Genomic DNA, 9819 nt, shown 5'->3' with positions numbered 1-9819 from the left:
ACTGCCATGGGATAATCTGCATTTCAACATCAAGTGTAACAGAGTGTGACTTTAACATCTGTTTTTTAGGTCGAGCCTAGGCAGCACACATGCGCTGTCTGCAAGACACGCTGTATTCAGTCAGTGGGCTTTAAGCACACCCACTATTGTCATTCATTCTTTATTGTGCTTGTCTTAAATCCTTCCTTTTTATTGATCCTTTTATTTTTAAATGTTCCTCCTTTATGTGCTTAGTTCCCTACCAGGTTATTTCACTAAGAGAAGATTTTTGTTGGCCATCACATTACGTTCACAGGTGTTCATGCGTCCTCCTGTTACAGCATGTGATGGCCCCTCCTCGTGTCTGGGCATTGCAGCCTTAGTGTTCTTTTGGTTGTCCATACCAATGTGTTCCCATCACACCAGTGAAAACACCGTGTTTAGAAAGGCACCAAAGGATTCAGGTTTCATTTGTTCTTGTGCCACTGCTTGGGTATACTTAATTGATGTTTTCCAAGCCACGTTTCCCTCTACTGTTGTTTTAGAAATAATTGACTGTGCGTGTGTGTGTTTTCCAGTCTTTCTCATTCTAAAGTCCTCTAAACAGTGCTGCAGCTGCTTCTCTGGTCCCAGTGGTAAATTCTAATTCTTAATACTATAGGCAGTGCTTCTAGCTGCTTCTCTGGTCCCACTAGTAGTTCCCCATTCTAAGTCCTCTAGACAGTGCTGTTAGCTGCTTCTCTGGTACAATTGGTAATTCCTCATTCTTAGTCCTGTAGACAATGCTGGAGCTGCCTCTCTGGTCCTAGTGGTAATTCCTCATTCTAAGTATTCTAGACAGTGCTGCAGTTACTTCTCTGGTCCCAGTGGTAAATCTTAATTCTTAATCCTACAGGTAGTGCTAGTTGCTGCTTCTCTGATCCTGTTGGTAATTCCTCATTCTACATGTTCTAGAAAATGCTGCAAGCTGCTTCTCTGGTCCTATTGGTAATTCATCATTCTACGTTCTCTAGGCAGTGCTGCTAGCTGCAATTGGTAAGTCCTCATTCTAAGCCTCTAGACAGTGCTGCTAGCTGCCTCTCTGGTACCACTTGCAGTTCTTCATTCTTAGTCTTGTAGACTATGCTGTTTCTATGGTCCCTGGGGTTATCCGCATTCTAAGTCCTCTAGACAGTGCTGCAGCTGCTATTCTGGTCCAGTCGGTAATTCCTCATTCTAAGTCCTCTAGGTAGTGCTGATGGCTGCTTCTCTGGTCTCAGTGGTAATTCCTCACTCTACGTCCTCTAGACAGTGCTGCTACCTGCCTCTATGGTCGCAGTGGCAATTCCTCATTCTTAGTCCTGTAGACAATGCTACAGCTGCTTCTCTAGTCCCAGTGATAATTCCTCATTCTAAATCCTCTAGATGGTGCTGCAGCTGCTTCTTTGGTCCCAGTGGCAATTCCTCATTCTTATTCATGTAGACAATGCTCCTTCTCTGGTCCCACTGGTAATTCCTCTTTCTAAGTCACCTAGACAGTGCTGCTAGCTGATTCTCTGGTCCTAGAGGTAATTCTGCATTCTTAGTCCTGTAAACAATACTGCAGTCGTGTCTCTGTTCCCAGTGGTAATTCACCATTCTTAGTCCTCTAGACTGTGCTGCAGCTGAGTCTCTGTTCATGCATCCACTACACGCCAAACCAAAACACATATGTAAAAGACATTGTCCTTACAACACCAATAGCTCTAACTCTCACAAATACTAGACCTATTGCTAGAGCAAATGCTTGTTCTTCAGTGAGGAGCCTTCAAGGGCCGAGTTAGACACTTGTGAACTTTCATGTGCAACCCTATAAGCAGTGTGCATGCAAGCAAACAACAGCTGTTCTGTGTGTTTATAAGATACCATTGCCTTTAACATCAAGAAACCCGTGTGGCGCACTTTTTCATATGAAATCATCTAATTTATTATGAATGGGCTGAGTGGAACAATAAATGCCGATACATTGTTTGGAGGACAGCTTTAACAGGCATACCTGCCTTATTGTGCACTTGTTAATAAAACATAATTTAAATGTTCTCTTGTAATCAAAAATAGCTGTAATAAAAATTGTGTTTAGTTAGGATAATATTTATTTAGCCTTAGAATGTCCTTGACAAACCTATGAAAATCGGTACTGGTGGCATGTGGCGAAAGACTACAACTCCCAGAATACACCAGCTGTTGAATGGAAACTCTTGACTTGGATTGTGTGCCCCAACCTCAGATGTTCTGATAACTTCATATTTAAAACCGGTAAAAAATGGATTCACAATTACAAGCCGTGTTATGTTTATCTTACATAGTAATTTGCAGGTGTGATGTAGATCATACACAAGTAAAGGAATAAGAACCCACGTTCATCAATTAAGTGTATATAGTCTTTATTTAGAACTTCATAAATCCAATTTGGTGCAAAGGACAGAAATTGAGCCAAAAGACGATCATTGTGGTAAAGTAAATCCAATGAATTCAAAGAGTGTAGAACAGATTGCAACAGTCGACACGTGTTTCGCCCCCTACGGTAGTTCCACCTGGGGCTTCTTCAAGGCTGGAAACAATTCAAAGTAAATAGAATGAGGCCACTTATCGACCTAAGAAATCTAATTTTTTAAATAATTAGAATCTGAGCATGCAGAATGTCATGCAAGGCTGTGACCATTCCAATCTTCCAGTGGACTGAATATAAAGAGGAAAAATTAGTTGAAATCAAAGATAAAGAGACATTAGGGATCCCATTACCCCGGTGTATAGCAAAGAAAATGTAATTATTTACCGAAAAATAGGAAAAAGGAAGATATAGTGAAACAAGTCTAGTCCAAAAACAGACTAATTGTAACTATTTAGTCCCGCAGTTGAAGCGATAGTTCAATAAGATCACCAGTGAGAGAAGTACAGTTCTAGAACTCGACTATTTAATAGCAAAATGCTAGTATTTGAAAGATCAAAAATTAGTATTTTTAGTGGGTTATAATCAAGACTGGATATTGATGAGCATTTTATAAAGACCACCAAGAGAATAACGAAGGACATAGATTAATCATACCAATGTAGTATTCATAGTCATTCATCACATCATCATGATCATAGGTCTGAGTTTAAAAAGGAAACATTTGTCTACTTAAGGAACTTAGGAAAAATCGTCTCCTAATTTAAAGACAAATATAACATTTGTACAGATACCTGGCTTATAGTGCAACAAATAATATGCAGTGTTATAGAATTATTGAGAAACATAAATACGAAAAGTACAAGTCAATTGTAGTGAAATCATTTAGCAATATATTATGTAGTTGTTAATTTGCGATTATGCATTTTCCCCAAAGATTAGTCATTAATAAGCGAGTACCCGAGTACTCGACATTATGAGTGAAATATTACAGGTATGGTGTAGAAATTAATTAAAATACGGGCAGCACTGATATCCAAGGCTTTCAAGGACAGAGTAAGTGAATATCCGAGTCCCCAACATTGTGAGTGAAATTTAGAGGTAAAGTATAGAGATTAAATTACTTAAATTACAGGCAACACTGATATCCAAAGAAAAGCTTTCAGGGTCTGAGTAGTGAAGGCTTACCCGAATACCTAGTAAAGGCGATTTCTGGTGAAGAACGGCAGAACGTTGCAGAGAACGCGTCTTATTCGGGCGCCATCTTGGAAAGGTGTTCCCCCGCGTGTACGCGTTTATAAAGGGGACTAGCCTGGACTTGTGTAGTCCATTTTCGCTTTGTTTGCCGGCAAGTGTGATTGTAGAAGGGAAATGTCACCATATTTAAGTGGGCCCGGATGCCCGAGTTTCTATAAATAGTGTATTTTTTATTCAGTGGTAACTGATCAAACGTTCATAATAAGTTAAATATAATTTCAGCAACATTATCAAGTACATCTAAAGTAGATTAATCCTATGAAATTATGAAATTACGAGCGCCATGCTCGTGTGAATCAAAGAGTGAATAAATAATCATGATATAAAACTCCATATGTCACAAAAGGAAGGAAAAAATCTAAATACAGTTGAAAATGAAGATAAACATAAGGTGGAAAAAAAGAAGAAGGAGGAAAAAGAAAGCAAATAATAAAAACAGTAGGATAATGTAAGAATACCGAAGAAAGATTATATTAGGGAGGATAAACATATAAGTGGTATGGAGTGTAAATCTTTTTCAAATACAACAAGAAAAACGAAATAGATGGTACACAGAACATTACTGATGTAGATCATACCCATAAATTTCAGCTGGTCAAACCTGCTACATTTTAACAAGGTGGCCCACAGACAGATATATCATTATTTCACGCAACACAACACAGCAAGACAACTTGCTTCTCTGTGCTGCCTGGAAGGAAGAGGGCAGGAATGCGCCATAGTTACCACTATCTCATGCATTCCTACTCTGGCTGCGCCACTGCAGGCACACTTGTGCCATAGTGCAAGGGTGCCCGTGTTGCATAATTTTTTTTTTGGTACAGGAAATAACACCTTCCTGCACATAAACAATCCTTAGAGGTTTTTTCCTCTTTCTATGTGTACTGCAGAATGATGCATGCTTAGAATGGGGAAACAATGAAGAATAAAGATATTTATCCTCATTGCACCTCCCCTGGGAAGGCGTAATATTTTGATGCATTCTCAGTTTTACCGGTCTTGGTAAATCTGGCAATCTGCCAAAATCCTTGGGTGGATGTGTGGGAACACCCATGCTTCACCCATGGAACTTCTTCCTGGCGCAGTGTAATGCAAGGCAGAGACTTGTGCTGCCTTGCACTTCTCCAGATTTACCAAGTCACACAAGGTGGCCCTGCTTTGTTTGCTAAATCTGACTTATTACGTTGTCGTTGCTTCACCCTGCGTGACACAAGGGCAGCACATTACAAAGGTAAATCTGGCCCCCATTATTGACGAAAAGGTGTATTTTGGCATAGGAAGCACCAAAATCTGCATGTTAGCCTCCAAAAGCTCTGAATATGCCATAATTATTGCATCACAAATGGCAGACTAGTACTCGTGGCCTAAGTAGGAAGCGATTTCTCATATTTAGAATGCAGCCATACTGTGCTGTTGGATCGGTCACATGGGCGTGCCGCGTTGAAAATATGTTCCATGGTAGTTTCCAGTTGCCAGTCGGCCCCTGCCTTTAATCCTCCCCGGGGATGGCAAAGCGGCTCCTTTAAATACCGGATGTACACGTCCCTGAAAGTGCATCGGTTCACACGCTTGGCTTCCCATCCTTATGTCACGGGATACCCCCTTGATCACGGAATATGTACATTGCAATTCTCCGCATGCCTCCTATGAGGGAGAGCATCGAGGCTGGCTCCGAGCTGACCTCTGGGAGTGCATCCCTCGTCCTTGACTTGCCTTTAATTGCCAATGGACTATTGAAATAAGTGTAGTGCGGGTGGTTTGTCCAGAATCAACAATATGTTGGCAGACATAGGCTCTGCTTTGTTTAACTTGAGGGGCAGAAGGTTCTCCGCGTGCTGCTCAGGTCAGATTGCCCTCCATTGTACTCGGGCACCCTGAAAGCGCGGAGCGCTCAAAGATCTGTAGAAACATCGGCTGTGTCGCAATACTTCCTGTAATAGACTTTTCTTGAACATATCATTCTGAGGTGTGTCAGCTCACACTTCTCGTCTTTTTATCTCCTTCTAGCAGATTCTTAATCCTTGTTTTATTCCTTTCTCCCTGTTTTCCTATCTTTCTTCCATTTCTTCTGACTTTACTGTCTTTTTCTCTGTTACTCAAGGTCCAAGTCTGATGATGAAAATTGAGCTTCGGTCCCTAAAAAATAACGTTCACAGATTATGAGCTGCCTGACCCGACTAGATCTCCCAGAATACCTGTGCTCTCACATGAAAGGTCAAGCTTGGCAACCCGGTCTCATATTGTTATGGGTACGGATCATGGCCTGCCTGCCCCATGCCTGCCACTCTTTTGGAGGGACTGGTCTTTGGGGAAATCTAGAGTTTACTTTATCGGCAAACGCAGCTTCTATTCCCATGTGATTCTAAAGAATAGAATGACAGGAAGAACCAGGCTTTTAAAAAACATTAATATTGACGTGCCGGGCATAGTCTGAGATAACTAAGTATTGCCTCGTAGATGGGTTTTCTGTCAGCAACGGCATTGAGTTAATGTTGCTTGCAGCCAGCACCACTCCGTCTATTTTGGAAACCCTGCTATCCTCAGGCAGGCGTGAAGGGTACTGTGTTCTTGATCCTGCTGAATGGTGCGACGAAGGGAGAATGCAGAATGTTGTTCTGACGCTGCAAGAACTGACGGCGGCGTATCACGGGACCCATGTCTTACTGAAAGCAGTCTGGAATGTTCGACTAAAAGCAGACTGACCCATAAGGAGACGTTAGCACGTAATACCTGCAAGCACGTTCGGCCTGAGTCCAGCGGCGTAACAAAGGCGCCTGAGTGGCCCCCTGGGACGGGCCCCCCTCAAGGTACTTTGCAGGGGAGCCCTCTGAAGTTTCGTTACCTGAGACTGAGTCAGTTGAATGTCAACTAAACAAATACATTGAAGAAGACTACAATTTATTTACATAAATGATGATTCAAAATGGCTGAAAATGAACCAGCTGTGAGGCAAGCATTTGAGTCAGGTTTTTCAGAATATTCTGAATGCACGTGAAGTTTTAATTACACCGAAGCTACATATTTTTCCGCTATTTGGGCTGAAATTTACAGGCTTCTCGTCCTTTGTGAATAGTAAGCACTGTAGCTGACTTTGGTCGTGATTTAGATGTTGGCGGTAACGGTCCCACTGTCGACTTTTGGATGGTAATACTAGCCACTGACTTGACGGTTCACCCGCCCCACTTAGATGTCAGCGGGAACGTAGACGAAAGACCGCCAATGGTCCGCTGCCACCGGCAAGTATCATTCCCCATGTCAACAGTACCATAGGCTAGTCCGGCTGGCGGAGGGAGGATGCCTGTTTTACCGCCAAGCCAATCATGATGTGCAGACCCGCTGATGCAACTATGGCAGCTAATCCTCCACACCTGAGCTGGTGGATTGGCAGATATATAAACCCACCTTTTGAATGCTTTCCACGTATCCTGTCACCATAAATCCACTGCTACCAGTCCTCCTGTTGTTCCTGGGCCAGGTCCAAGATGGAAATCACCCCCACCAGAACAGAAGGTAAGTCACGGGCATTCCTGTTACCCTGAGCCTTGTAGCTGTATAGCAACACTGGACTTGTGCATGCCTCAAAATTTTTATAAATACCTCCATACTGTTACATAGTGCATAAGTTTGTAATGTGGAAGTATAAAATTGATCAGAACAGACTCCAGGACATAAGTAGCACCCACCAAATAGTGACGGACTTCCTACATTGCAATGGACACCTACAGAAAAAGCCTGTCTCAACAATCACAAATAGGAATGTGCCCACAGAGGTGTGTGCACGAATGTACCCAAACATTGAAAGTGACAATTGGAAAAATAACCACAAATTTCACACAAAAACCCATTCCAATGTAGCACAAACAATACAACACAATACAGGTGGTTTTACCCAGAATGTAACAGAATACCCACTGGTGAACTGCAAATTTGTCAGAGATGTACAAAGGTCACATGTCCCCTTGGTGTGTGCAACATATCACAAAAATATAATCACATAAAACTGTAACGTGCTAGGCCATCTGTGTAATGCTAATGTGCATATCATTGTCAAAATCATTGTCAAAATAAACACACATGCATTCTCCAGTCACAATAACAGAAACATATATATTTTTGATGCGAGTGTCCAGTAACGTGATGAATGCTTGCACCACAATTAATTTGTCCATCACAAATGTACAACAACAAATGTATGCATTTCAAATAATAAGTAAAATACACAGCCTGTGCTTGTCACTTTTACAAATAAGAGGAAGTGCATGGGCCACACATTAGTAGATATAACATCATCAACAAAAAAATAGTATCAATCCAATATAAGGCCAGGATAAAGGTATTCCCAAACTAAAAAAATGTATTATAGAAATGAGATAACTCTCTAATAAGTAAATTAAAGGAGATTATATAGAAAAAACAAAGGCACCAGGCCAGTAGTCCATAGTGTGGGGGCATGCCCACAACTTGCGTCCTAATGTCGCTGCCAGAATAAACTTCCTCTGGAAGGGGCAGATGGCAGGCATCTCAAAGATGTTATTGGGGGGTGGGTCTTTGGGTTTGGGAGTAGTAGGTTTGGTTTTGGGAAGAGTGGTTTGAGATTTGGCAGGTGTGGGTTGGGATTTAAAAGGGGTAAGTTTGGATTTGGTAGGGGTCAGGGCCAGGAAAATGAGCAAGCTGTCCTTAGGGAATCGTGTAGGGTATTTGGAACTGAGTCTGGTTTGGGAGGTAGAGGGAGTGGCCCTGTTTGTAGTGCATGTGTCTATTGACGGTGGGGGTGCATGAGGGTCTGGTGTATGTGGTGCATCTGTAAGTTTGTACTTTTACTGTTAGTCTGTTGAGTGGGTGAGTGTGGGTGTTTGTGTTGAGTATATGTGTGTGTGTGGATGTGTCTGCTGCGACTGTGGTGTCTGTGGGTGTGCCAGTGCATGCATGTGGGGTGTGGCTGTTATGATTGGTGCCATGTCTGTGGTGTGTGTTGGGGATGTGGTAGGTGCAATGACTGGGGGTGTGCTGGTGGTGGTGTCGGAGGGTGTTGATGTAGAGGTGGGTGTCATGTCTGTGTGTGTGTGGTTGTGTAGGGGTGGGTGTAGTGACTGGGGGTGTGACTGTGGAGGTGATGTGTGTTGTAGCTGCATGTGTCTGTCTGTGCTTATGTTTCTTGATGTGTTTATGTTATGATGTGCTGCATGTGGCTGTTGTGAGTGTGCATATGTTTGCATTTGCTTAGGACAGGGCTGGGTTGAGTGATTTGGGATGTGAAAGGGGTGGGAGTCTGCGCATGAGGCTGGGGTGGGTGGACGGCATTGGCTAATGAGGAGGCCAGACCCTGGAATGACCACTGTAGGCGAGACAGAGCAATGTGAATGCAATCCAGGTAAGCCAGCATCTGGGTGCTCTGGCCAGCCAGTCCCTGGATGGCATTCTATAGTGCGGCCTGGCCTACAGCGAACGTTCTTAATAGATGCATGGCATCCTCAGTGAGCGCAGCCTGGGACCAAGGGCAGACGTGCCTGCAGCAAAATTGACCCCACCTCCTTTAGGGGGGTGGCTGCAGCCAAGTTGGGGTGTAACAAGAGGGAGGGTGGAGATGGAAATACAGGGCACGGACGAAGATGTAGGTGTCACAGACTCACCATGGTCAGCCCCGCCCCCCCTCCCCCCCAGGGACTGGTCTTCATTGGAGGCCTCTGAGGAAGATGTGTAATCACTTGTGGCCTCCTGGCCAGGTCCCTCACCCTCTGTGCCACCGTGTCTCTCGGAGTTGGTGGTCTCAGTACCCAATGCCCACTGGCCATCTTCATCCCCACCGATATGGGCGCTGTCACCTTCGCCTTGCCCAGATAGTGCTGAAAAACAAGATACAATAGTTATAGTGTATGTGTCAGAACACAGTTGGACATCAATGTTCATCCCACCACATTTGCAACAAGTTCAGTTATCCCCCATCTATGCTCCCTTATCATGCATGCCTTTGTCACTTCTACACTTGTAGTTCACTCCATGACACAGGGTTCCAACAGCAGGAGTGAACACATAGGCCTGGCTACATCTCTGAACCACTGCTGGATAGAGCTAATATTGGTTACCTTCTCCCAAAATCTTATATTTTTGGTTCGAATTTGCCTGCCCAAAATGGGACACCACAATATTTATGTGATGTAGTCTTCCACATGCAAATG

General features: G+C 43.3%; 1 long non-coding RNA gene across 1 annotated transcript; it reads right to left on the bottom strand.

Annotated features, from left to right (window-relative positions):
• Positions 1-2364: 2364 nt before the first annotated feature.
• LOC138302146 (uncharacterized) lies at positions 2365-3091 on the bottom strand. Its single transcript, XR_011205306.1, has 2 exons — positions 3044-3091; positions 2365-2548 (listed from the first exon to the last, which is right to left on the bottom strand). It is a non-coding gene; the product is annotated as an uncharacterized lncRNA (long non-coding RNA).
• Positions 3092-9819: the final 6728 nt, after the last annotated feature.

The sequence above is a fragment of the Pleurodeles waltl genome, chromosome 6 (assembly GCF_031143425.1).
Source record: "Pleurodeles waltl isolate 20211129_DDA chromosome 6, aPleWal1.hap1.20221129, whole genome shotgun sequence".
NCBI classification, from domain to species: Eukaryota; Metazoa; Chordata; class Amphibia; order Caudata; family Salamandridae; genus Pleurodeles; species Pleurodeles waltl.
This window is presented reverse-complemented; position numbering and strand designations above follow the sequence as displayed.